Consider the following 12729-nt stretch of genomic DNA (forward strand, 5'->3'; position numbering starts at 1 on the left):
GCTACTGATCCCAGCACCACCTCTTCAGGCACTGCCAGGACAATAGTGCCATCCACTTTTGATAGATGAAAATCACCCAGCGTTGTCAGAGCAAGGCTGATATAATTCTGTTCCAATGCCAGACCTTTTTCTGGGGTTGTGCCAGTGGATACCACAGCCCCATCCACTACCACAGGAAATCCCTCTTTTGTTATTTGAGGGCAGAAGCCAGCAGCACTCTGCCCTGTTGCAAGCTCTTCTGCAGGGTTGCTGTCTTTGGAGATCGCAGTCCCACCCACAGACACCAGCTCAAGCTGCAGTTGCGAGGTGTCAATTGCATTCTCTCCTATGAGCTCCTGCAGAGTTTATTTTTGTGTGCAGAGGTCAACAGCGCCATTCTCTGAAGCCAGCTCTTCTGCTGGAAGCACCACATTGTTAATCCCCAGCAGAACAGTCTATTAAATCCCTCAGCCTCTGAAACTAGTGTCTGGGGATAGAGGTTCACCATCTCCTGTCTGTGGAACACAGAAGATGTTATTGGTTGCGGGCAGAGGCTAGCAGAGCTCTGCCCTATTGTCAGCATTTCAGGCAATCTCTGGAGTTTCCACTGCACTAGCAGTTCCCTGTATGCCCTTTCCAGGTCATGTTCTATTCCAGATCAGGTTTTAGCTATGAGACCCCTGCAAGACTGAGCATAGCCTCTCTGCAATCTTGTAGGTCCTCAAGGGTGGGTTCCCCTTCATCGCCAAACAAAACGTGTCAATCCAGGGCCACCAAAGTCATATCCCTCTGGAGAACATTCTGTTGTCTCCCATAAATATTCCTGCTCTGCATGCCATTGCAGAGCCCAATATTGATTTACAGTTCTATCTCCTACCTGGACCAGCCTGTCCAACTGGGACACCCATTGATCCTGGGGCCACTCTGCCAGGAATGGCATCCGCCACTTCCATTGGTAACTGGCCCATTCCCCCGCACTTGGAAAGCACTTGTCCTGGTGTATACCAGCAACCTGGAGAGCTCCAGTCAAGAACTCCCCGAATCTGCTGCCTAAGCTCCAGGTATTGATCCGCAGACACAGTCCTGGGGTATACTGAAAGAGTGATCTGCAGGACCCCCTCAATCTCTAATGCCAGGTCCATATCTCTGCTGGGGTGGCCCAAGTATGCTATCCCGATCTTGGATACCAGTGGTGGTTTGGACGTGTTCACAGAAAGGAAGCACTATCCCACCTCAAGAGGAGTATGTCTGCTGTATCAGCTTCCCTTGCCCAGTACCAGCACAATCCAAGATCCCTTAGCCCACCCAGTCACTAGCCATAACTCAGTGTAGGGTTGATATAAGCATAAGCTTTATAATGAAGAACATACATAAGTAAATGCCTAGGGACACACCCCCCTCCTTGTTGGCATAGAAACACAGGGTGGGATAAACTTTACATCCAATAACATGAGGCACAGGTACATTCAAACATTTCAACACATCTTATAAACAAAATCTGGGCACACAACCAACTTTGTCAGTGTGAAGGACACTTGAGGAAACTCTTATGTCCAATGTCAGTGTTCTAAATATAAGACAACCTGGATGGTTCAGGGGTAAAACAAAATTCTGAGTCCAGTGTGGTTGTACTGAGAGTCTGGTTAGGGCAGAGTAGACTGGGCTTCTCAGGTCACCCTGTGCCCCTAATAGACACAGGAAGACTTACACATAAGAGGGGCATGGGGAGCTGAAAAAGGAGTTCCCTGACCCCGCTAAGGTAAGCTGGGTTCCATGTGCCCCCCCGCCTAAGTGACTCTCATCATACACGCACTAAGCGGGGCCAGTGGTTCCTGCCTGTAAAGGACTTTTGCTAGAACTGGCTAAGTGCCTTGCCAGATCCACCAAACAGTGTTCCAACTGGGTCTGAGTTGTTTCTGTAAGCAAGTAATGTGCTGGAGGAAGAGGAGTGTATATAGTTAGTGTCCGTGAAGAGACTTTGTTCCAGTCAAATGGGCATATCCTAAGGCTCGGTTCACACAGGACGCGGCACGACTTGCAGCGCCGCGACCTGCCGCGACCTCAGCGGCGACTTGTAAAACGACTTCTGTATAGAAGTCAATGCAAGTCGCCTGAAGTCGCCGCAAAAGTAGTACAGGAACCTTTTTTCTAAGTCGGAGTGACTCGAGTCGCTCCTATTAGAACGGTTCCGTAGTACAGAACGGGGGCGACTTGTCAGGCGGCGAAGTCGCCTAGACAAGTCGCCCCTGTGTGAACCGAGCCTAATACCCCTATACCCATCCAAGTTTATTAACCCCTAATAAAAAACAAAAACAAAGTTTCTGCTTTGTTTTCCTGTCTCAAGCGAGCCTATAGATATTCAGTGTGCCTTGCTGTACATGATGGGGAATCCCTTTTCAGCGGCAGCTCCGACGGAGGATATGCTACATACACAACAAAAACCCCATTTCTTATTCATAGTGATAGAGCTTTTAATTTCTGAAAGAATAAATGTTTTAGTGGAGCCTTGCACTTTAAAGTTATAATTTCCTGGTGAGAATGACAATGTCATTAGAGCTACCTTAACATGTATGCAACCCTACTGTACACAGAAGCTATGGTACCCCAACATCAGACTGTCTTGTCTTGAGAATGCTGGAAGACTCTACACAATACCTGGCTATAGGTACTGTACATAAAAATATATATTCATACAGGTATCCAGTTCTAAACTATAGACATTTTTTTCCTACTATGGCCTTTTGTAACATATATGGAAATGTACTTGATTATTTTATTAATAATGACGAGACAGACAAGCACAACAGTGGAAATCAGACTTAGCCCCTGTACACATGGTCGGAGATTTCGACAACCAAATCCGTCGGATTTTCTCCGTCGGATTTTTGTCCGTCGGATCTTTGTCCGTCGGATCTTGTCCGAAACTGTTGCATACACACTGTCCGACTAAGTTGTCGAAAAATCCAATCTTTCAGAACGTGATGATGTAATTTCGTTACGATGGGACTAGATTCAGGCTAGTAGCCAATAGCTTTGATGTAGATGAATTTGATCTGAGCATGCGTGGCACTTGGTCCGATCAAAATTCTCTACACATGATCGGATTATGTCCGACCGGCCCAGTTGGTCGGGAAATATTTCCAACATGTTGGAAAATTGGGTCCGACGGAGATTCGGACGGAATCAGTCCGATGCATACCACACACAGTCGGATTATCTGACGACACGGTCCGATAAGAAGCATTCCGATGGATTCTCCGAATGTGTGTACGCGGCATTAGATTGACACAGAAGCGCAACCTAGCAACAGTAATGGACCAATAGACCAATCTGGATGTCCACATTTGACATTGTTCCCTCTTGAGTTAAACTAAACTAAGAAGATAAATAGATCAAGTTCTTTCTTCTCTGGAAGACAGGCCACCATTACCCTTTACTTTCTTCAGACAGGATCCCCCCATGACAATCTGTTCTGTTGGAAATTACTGGCTTAATCAATTTATAGAGATACCTACATTTTCTACAGTACATACACTGAAAGAGTAATAAACTCACTCTCCCCACGCCCATCAGGTACTTTCCATACTTGATACTTTTCTTTAGCCTTACACCTTAATTACTAAAGCAACATTAGTAAAATTGAACATATGATAATATCAGACCATTTTCCAGTGACACTGAATCTATTGGGACTAGGCTATGGAGGGTCCCCTTCCTACCTAGTAAACTGGGGTTCTCAATATGCTATCTGATGAATCTTTTACTTCTGAATCTTTGGAGGAATATACAGACTGTAGTGTTGCACATGTTGACAACCTGATCCTCTTTTGGGAGGCAGCAAAGGCAGTTTTGAAGCATGTGACACTGTGTGAACTCCCATAAAAAGCTAACCCTTTCTAGATGTTTGGAAACCTATTAAAGTGCACTGCAGGTTATGTTCAATATAAACACAATATGTCAGAGGCTAATATAGGCTATATATATATATATATATATATATATACACAGTATATATATATATATATATATATATATATATATATATATATATATATATATATATATATACACAGTATATATATATATATATATATATATATATATAATTATATATATAGTTGTAAAGGAGATAAGGAATTTAAAAACAAACCTCTCCAAGCATAGGCCAGTTTGCTGTAGAACGGTAAAAAGAAAAAAAAAATTTTTAAGAATATAAGAGCTCCCACAAACCTTGTATATTATGCTGACTGAAAATTCTATCAAAATGTTTTTTGAACTTATCAACATTCCCAGCTAATACCACCAACCTTCTACAAAGCATCCATGGCCAGTCAGGGACATCCTGCTTGAGAGGGGAAACCCAGGTGCATTAACCAAGCGCACCTGTACAAATGCCGTGAAATGTTCCAGTTGGGAGTAAGGATGAGCCGAGCATCCCCGGTTCGGTTCGCACTAGAACTTGCGAACAGGCAAAAAATTTGGACGAATACCATTAAAGTCTATGGGACACAAACATGAAAAATCACAAATGCTAATTGTAAAGGCTTATATGTAAGTTATTGTCATAAAAAGTGTTTGGGGACCCGGGTACTGCCCCAGGGGACATGTATCAATGCAAAAAAAGTTTTAAAAACTGACTTTTTTGAGAGCAGTGATTTTAATAATGCTTAAAGTTAGGGTTGGGGTTTGAAAGCCTATGGAGTATGTGCTCCTGGAGTGGCAGTCCAGGGGTGCCTAAATATCACTGTGAGTGAGGGTCACTTTGATTTTGGGCACCAAGGACATTGCACCATATAACAACATGCTTTTTTAGCACCTGCCTCTTGGGCCGGGTCTTTTGGCTAGGACCAGAGGAATTTTTTGTTCCTGGCCGGAGGGCCTGGTCATTGTTTCAAACAATGGCAACTCTTTTCACTCTCCTCTCCACTATCCCTTCCCCACTTTATTTATTTTGTGTGTGTCAAGTCTTTGTTTTGTCACTTTGCAAGTTTGCTGTGATGAGTAGGATCACAGGTCCCAGGGCCTGTCCTGAAAGTCTGGGGAGGGGGTGGATATGGCCTTCTGGCTTAGTTCACCCTCTCTCTTAGGGTTGGGGTCTCCCTTTGGGGGAGCCTCACTTAGTATTTGGGTGGGTCTGTTTAAAGCAGACCTTCCAAAGAACGGGGTCTGCCTGGTTTTGGCCAGAAAAACCAAGTTTTATGTGTCTGGAGCCTAACGCCCAGGGGATTCAGGGCAAGGCCCTCTGATTTTAGTGGGCTTGTGTCCCCATCTGCACTTTTTTGTGTCACTCTCTATGTGTGTGCACATTTTTTATGCACCGGGTGTAGTTTTTGAGTGTGTTTTGCATGCCACAGGCTTTTTTTTTTTTTTAAAAAGGAGCTCTACACTAGTTTAAGAGCATCCTTTCTATAAACTAGTGACTGAAGCTAGACTACAATACAAGAGATTATTCTGCTAGCTCTGTTAGCCACAGGTTGTCATTGCATGCTGATGTTTTGTCTGTGATCTACAAGGACCCCCAAATTAACCCTTTGATCACCCCTGAAGTTAACCCCTTCCCAGCCAGTGTCATTAGTACAGTGATAGTGATTATTTTTAGCACTAATTACTGCATTAGTGTCACTGGTTTCCAAAAAGTGTCGCTTACTGTCTGCTTTGTCCACCACAATGTCACAGTCCTGCTATAAGTCGCTGATCATCGGCATTAATAGTGAAAAAAAAATTCCATAAATATATCCCAATGTTTGTAGATGCTACAACTTTTGCACAAACTAATCAATATACACTTATTGAGATTTATTTTTACCAAAAATATGTAGCAGAATACATATTGGCCTAAATCTATGAAGAATTTAGATTTGTTACTTTTTTTCATTGGATTTTTTTTGTTTTTTTAAGCAGAAAATACTTTTTTTTATTTTTTTTTCAAAATTTTCAGTCTTTTTTTGTTTATAGTGCAAAAAATAAAAACCACAGAGGTGATCAAATGAGACCAAAAGAAAACTAAATTTGTGGGAAAAAAAGGACATAAATATTATTTGGTTGCAGCACCGCATGACCGCGTAATTGTCAGTTAAAGTAACGCAGTGCTGTATCACAAAAAAAGGCCTGGTCATGAAGGGGGTAAACCTCCTGGAGCTGAAGTGGATAAACAAGGTAAGACAGAGGGCCTGGGCCACAACACTCACAATTCTAGTCCACTTAGAGAACAAATACGTTATCACTACTCTATAGGCACAATTTTGTAACCAGTTTTCTATCCATGTGCATGCAATTTCTTCTAGGTATTCTAGACCTTATTTTTTTTATATTAAATATCTCTACAGAATAGTTTTGAATGCCTTAGTAAACTCTGGATGTACCTACTCACTTCCTCATGGAATGTTAACAGTCTGACAAGAATAGTCTTTCATAAATCCATGCATCTTTCTTTAAATAAAAATGTTGGATTATATATTTTGTTCCCCAACCATATAGCTGGATATTTATATTTGCCACTGCACAGAGATATTCAAGAATAAATTTGTCTTTTTTTTTTTTACTTTACATTTAAATGATACACCAACCTTTTTAAGGTTTTTATTCGATTACTCAATTAATCTGAAACATTAATCGACCAACTAATCGATTATGAAATAATAAAATAATAATAATCGTTAGTTGGAGCCCCAATTCCTTTACACAATCCTTTCTGCCTATCACAACATGCTAGGGACTGGGCTAATAATAGCTCTTACTACACCAACACTGCACCAGAGGCAAAATTGATTGAGCCTTGGTCTCTCTTGTGCGGCGTACACACGGGCGGACTGTATGGCGTACTTAGTCCGTTGAAACACATTTCAGCGGACAGTCCGCTCGTGTGTGGGCTTCAGCTGACTTTTTCAGCGTGCAGTCTGGCGTACTAAGTATTTCTGATTTTTCAAAATTCTGTCCGTCGTACTTTGGTTTCAGCGGACAATCCGCTCGTCAGTAGGCTAGTTCGACGGACTAAGAATGGCGCATGCTCAGAAAGGATTTACACGGCGGAAGGGTGCTTTGCTGTGTATTGGACTTCCTATTTCTAGTCCCGTCGTACGTGCTGTACACGTCATCGCGCAAGCTTTCGACGGACTGTTTGTGCATCCGTGTGTGGTCAAGTCCGTTCAGTCGAAAGTATGACGGACTGTCCGGCGGATTGTATGACGGACTAAGTACGCCATACAGTCCGCTCGTGTGTACGCGGCATTGGGCATACTACATACCCCTATGTGAAACCTTCCACAACATATAAGTCAGAATATATCTCTGCTTGATACATTAGTAACTTAGTAAGAGAATTCAGTCAAATTCTAAAATTGGCAGGTCCACTGAAACCCCTCTGACCGTTGAAATCTTCTCCTCTTTTCCCTCAAGGGTCAGACTCCCCAATATTCGTTTTTTATTTTTTACACTATAAACAAAAGGAGTGCAACAATTTTGAAAAAAACATAATATCTTTTACTTTTTAAAAAAAAAACATATTTTCCTCAGTTTAGGATGATATATATCTTCTTCTGTATATTTTTGGTAAAAAAAAAATTGCAAAAAGTGTATATTGATTTGTTTGCACAAAAGTTATAGTGTCTACAAAATAGGGGATAGATTTATGCCATTTTATTATTATTTTTTGGGACTGCAATATTGCATCGAACAAATTGGACACTTTTGACACATTTTTGGGACCATTGGCAATTATACAGCGATCAGTGCTATAAAAATGCACTGATTACTGTATAAATGTCACTGGTATAGAAGGGGTTAACACCAGGGGATTATCAAGGGGTTAACTGTGTTCTAACTGTAGGAGGGATGGGACTGTGTAGGAGGAGAGAGAGAGATCGGTGTTCATACTTAGTATGAACACACGATCTGTCTCTACTCCCCTGAAAGAACTGGGATTTGTGTGTTTACACACACAGGTCCTGGGACTCTCTCTGTCAAGAGCGATCGCGGATGCCCGGCGGTCATCGCGCCTGCCAGGCACTCGCATCGGCTCCAGGCACATGCACGCCCCTAGTGGCCAAAAGGAAAAGCGACGTAAGATAACGATAATTTACCCAGCTGAGCCAACCTGCTGCAAAAAAACTGCGGCAGCTGATCTGGAAGTGGTTAATGTCTACACCGCTGGCAACAAAAGTGAGTGTGGCCACCATTGTTTTCCAGCACTTCCTTAATACTCTTGGACATAAAGTTCACCAGAGCTTCACAGGTTATCACTGGAGTCCTCGTCCACACTGGTGTATGTTAGAGACCTTGCGCTCCTCCACCTTCCATTTGAGGATTCCCCACAGATGCTCAATAGGGTTTAGGTCTGGAGACATGCTTGGCCAGTCCATCACCTTTACCCTCAGCTTCTTTAGCAAGGCAGTGGTCGTCTTAGAGGTGTGTTTGGGGTCGTTATCATGTTGGAATACTGCCCTGCGGCCCAGTCTCCAAAGGGAGGAGATCATGCTCTGCTTTTTTTTTATTCTTTATTTTCGCAGTGTAGTGATACAATATTCCATATCTAAACACATCCACAACTACATCTTATGTTTAACACAGTAACATTCATCATTTAACCGTGCTTAATTTATTCTATTGCATTTCCATATTTCCTTCTACTCACTATTACATTTTCCTTAACCTGGGAGAGCCCTGGTTATCTGTCTTAAAGAGAGAAAGACAAGAAAAAGGGAAGAAAAAGAAAAGAGAGGAAAAAAAAAAAAGAGAGAGAGAAGAGGAAATTCGTCCTCCCCTTCCCCTACCCCCTCTCAAAAAAAACCCTATCTAGGGATTTTGTTCCCTATATATAATATAGGGCTTGCACACTTCATGATACCTATCTTCTTGCTCTCTCAGTATCATAGTCAAATTTTCCATTTGTTGAATCTCCGATACCTTGTTCATCCATTGTGATTTGGTTGGAGCCACTGTGGTTTTCCATAAAGCTGGAACGCATGCTTTTGCTGCTGTAAGCAAATGCCTTAAAAGAGACTTTTTATATTTCTCAATGGATAACAGAACATCATGCAATAAAAAGGCTGCCGGGTTTTCCTCAAGAGACACATCTGTCATTTCCTTCACTATTTCCGATACCATCTTCCAAAAATCTTTTACTCCGGGACAATCCCAAAATATATGTAACAGAGTGCCCTCAGCGCCCTGACAGCGCCAGCACAAATTTGATACTTGTGGGCATATCCGATGCAATACTTCTGGGGTTCTGTACCATCTAGACAAAATTTTATAGCCCCCTTCTTGGTATCTGGTTGCTATTGATGCCTTATGCGTGAACATAAAAATCGTATTTTTCTGTGTGTCTGAGAAAGTGACTCCTAGGTCCCTTTCCCATGCTCGTAAGAATGCCAAATCTTGTGAGGCTTCTTGTTCCATCCGCAACGCATACATAGATGAAAGGGAGTGTTTCAGTGGTTTACCTTTTAAACATATCTGTTCAAACCCAGATGGTGTCCTGACCACCGGTATTCGCTGCCTACTTAACCTCCCTGGCGGTATGATTCGTTCTGGTTTTAGGTGCTGAAAGCGGTACAATTATTTTGCATGGAAATTTGGCGTTTTATATTGTAGTCCTGTAATTCTTAGGAATAACTCTCTTAAATCTGTTCAAACCAGAGTCTAGTAGACATCCCGGGTATGATAAAGTTTATAATATAATAAATAATAATAAAAATTATTCAATAATGTAATCAAATCCTAAAACACTGAAAAAGGGACACTTTCTGGTTGCTATGAACAATCTCCAAATTCCAGGCAGAAAAAATTGTATTTATAATATAAAAGTGCATGCAGACCACTAGGGACAAAGGGGGGGTGTAATTTTTTTATACAGTACTGTAATCTGTAAGATTACAGTACTGTGTGTGTTTTGTGTGTTTTTACTTTTTTGAATTTGGCGGTGATCTCCGCTCCCGTGCGCCGTAACGCCGCAAGGAACGGAGCTCGACGGCATTCGGCACTGTGTGAATCGAGCGGAGGACAGCTCGATCACACAGCGCGGAGGACATCGCTGGATCCAGGGGACAAGGTAAGTAACTTCTCCGTGTCCTCCCTGTATCCAGCGATGCGATCCCGAGTCTGGCTCGGGGTTACCGCTTATGATAGTCAAATCCCAACCCGAGCCAGACTCGGGATCACCGCCAGGGAGGTTAATCGGAGAAAAACATTTAGCTGTATTCACCTGAATGGGTCCAGGTCCTCCACAAATTCTTGTTCGATCTCTTCCTTATACATTACATGATTATCAATTGAGAAATGTATAATCCTACTGATTCCCTTTCGTCTTAGGTCTCTAAAACCCTGATCTGTCAGGCCTGGCTGAAAACTCGGGGTGCCCAAGATTGGTATCAGTGGCGTAACTAGAACCTTCAGGGCCCTGATGCAAGAAACCATGAAGGGCTCCCCTGAACCCCAGCCAGGGCCCTTCCCTCCGAGTCCAGTGGTGGAACTCCAGGGTGTGGTCACAGGTAGGACCTTTGTGAGCCCTGTAGTTCCACCACTGGCATCAGTAGTTTTTTTTTATTTTTTATTTTTTTATTTTTAGATGCCCTATTACTGTCCCTAGGCATGATGGGGTCCCCGTCCCCAGAAGAGATGAGGTCCTTTTCTCCAGGGCAGATGAAGTTACTGCCCCCAGGTGAGAAGGGGTCCCTGTCCCCAGGGGAGATGGAGGGGGTATGTAATGGTGTGTGGGGGATGGGGTCCTCTCACTCACCATGACCAAGCTGCAGGCCGCGCACTCATCAATGTTGGCCTGGGCTCCATCCAGTGTGCAGGACGGGTGATCAGCATATCTCCCAGAAATACCTTTCATCATCTGTGTATGACGGGGGAGGAGGGGGGCTGGCAGACAAGCTGCAGTGTCCTCCGGGAGCCGGCTCTCATAGGGCTGCACTACATCTGTGTGTTTAAAGTTTGTTTACCCGGGAGAAGTATGCAGTGCAGTGTGGGCTGGACTTGGGGGGGGCGGGACTCTGGCTGGGGAGAACAGACTTCAGACTGAGCGGAAATGCATGGAGCAGGAGAGGGGTACTCTGAGGAGCTGGCCGAGGACACAGGTCATGCCGGGAATGCACAACTAAAGAGCAGCCAGTGCGATAATCGAGCATGGAGCTCTGCTAGTCACCCTCCACCTCCAGCCACCCGTGTGCATGGTGCACTGGTACCCCTAGCTGCCTATGCTGCTGCCGGCCATATGTAGAGGGGGTCGCATGGACCCCCTGCAGCACAGGGCCGAGTTGCGGTCGCGACTGCTGCACCCCCTATAGTTACGCCCCTGATTGGTATCACAGGGCTTGGATGTTCCGATATCTTAGTTTTCTTAAATAACTTTTGGACTGTCTGGAGTGTGGCACCCACCGTAGGGTGTCTTCGTTCCTCCTGTGGTATTTCTACATCTGAGAGCGATACTATTCCTTCCAAGGGTATCAGAATTATTGCTTGTTCCATATGTATCCATGGTTTTTCCTTTTGGAGTCTACACCAATCTACTACCTGTGCTAGATGTGATGCCTCATAGTAGCCCACCGGGTCCGGGAATCCCACCCCTCCTCTCTCCTTTGGTAGTATCAAAATATCTCTGCGTATTCTCGTTTTTTTTTTTTTTTCAAATATAATTTTTTTTACGGCACAAGAAAGGGTCATGCCGCACCAAAACATTACTAACATGGCTGCATTAAAGGACGCAGCCTCATCAGCTAAGTTGTCATGAATATTACAGTGTTTACCTCGCATCTGGCAATATATTGACAGCACTGTTAAATGTTTACATACAAGGACACTAAGATAGCACATCACTACACAGCTGCTGACGGCTACCCTTTCTTCTTTTCACTTTTTCTGTTAAGAAGTATTAAGAGTTAATAGTTAGAGAAACAGTATAAAGAACAACTGAAAGAAATACAGAGAGAGATCTAGCGGGAATGGGCTAGGGGGAGAGAAGAAGAAGAGGGGGTGGGGATGGATATTGGTCAAGGGGGTAGGGTATGGGGGACAGGGGGAGGGGTCGCAGCTATGGGTCTGGTCCACATCCCTGTGTCTTTACTCCTAATTATCAGGTATCTGGACTCCCAGAAGGGCTTTCCCCTCTTCCGAGAAGATAAAAATATCCCAGAGACTCCATGTGTTCCTGAATACCTCCTGCCTGTCTTGCGATGAGAGGACCCGATCCTCCATTTTCTTAATGTCCTCCACCTTCCTCAGCCAATGTGCTGTGGTCGGGGGGCAGGATTGTTTCCACAACAGGATTTGGCTGCGTTGAGCAGGTGTCGTAGGATCGACTTTTTATACGTTCTGACAGGGATTGATGAGAGGTGTAGTAGAAAGAATGCTGGGTCATCAGGAATCACGTATTCTGTAAATTTTTAAGAGACGGTACGGACTGATGTCCAAAATTCCGTCAGTTTGGTGCAAGCCCAGAAGATATGCATAATCGTTCCTGTGTCCTTATTACACCTCCAGCATCTATCTGACGTGCCAGGAAAAATAGAGCTCAAACGGCTGGGTGTCAAGTACCATCTGGTTAATATTTTAAAATTGGTCTCTTGGATTTTGGTACATTTGGACGATTTAAGAGAATGTCCTATTATGGTTAGTATCTGTGAAGTCGTAAAGGTGTGGTTCATATCGTATTCTCGCTTTTTTACATGCCCATATAAATTTCGTAAATCTTGATCTCAAATCTCTCAAAAATCTTACAGGGAGCTTTATAGGTAAGGTCTGAAACAGGTA

The sequence above is a fragment of the Lithobates pipiens genome, unplaced genomic scaffold (genome assembly GCF_037356315.1).
Source record: "Lithobates pipiens isolate NorthernLeopardFrog02 unplaced genomic scaffold, aLitPip1_a1.2 Scaffold_19, whole genome shotgun sequence".
Lineage (NCBI taxonomy): Eukaryota > Metazoa > Chordata > Amphibia > Anura > Ranidae > Lithobates > Lithobates pipiens.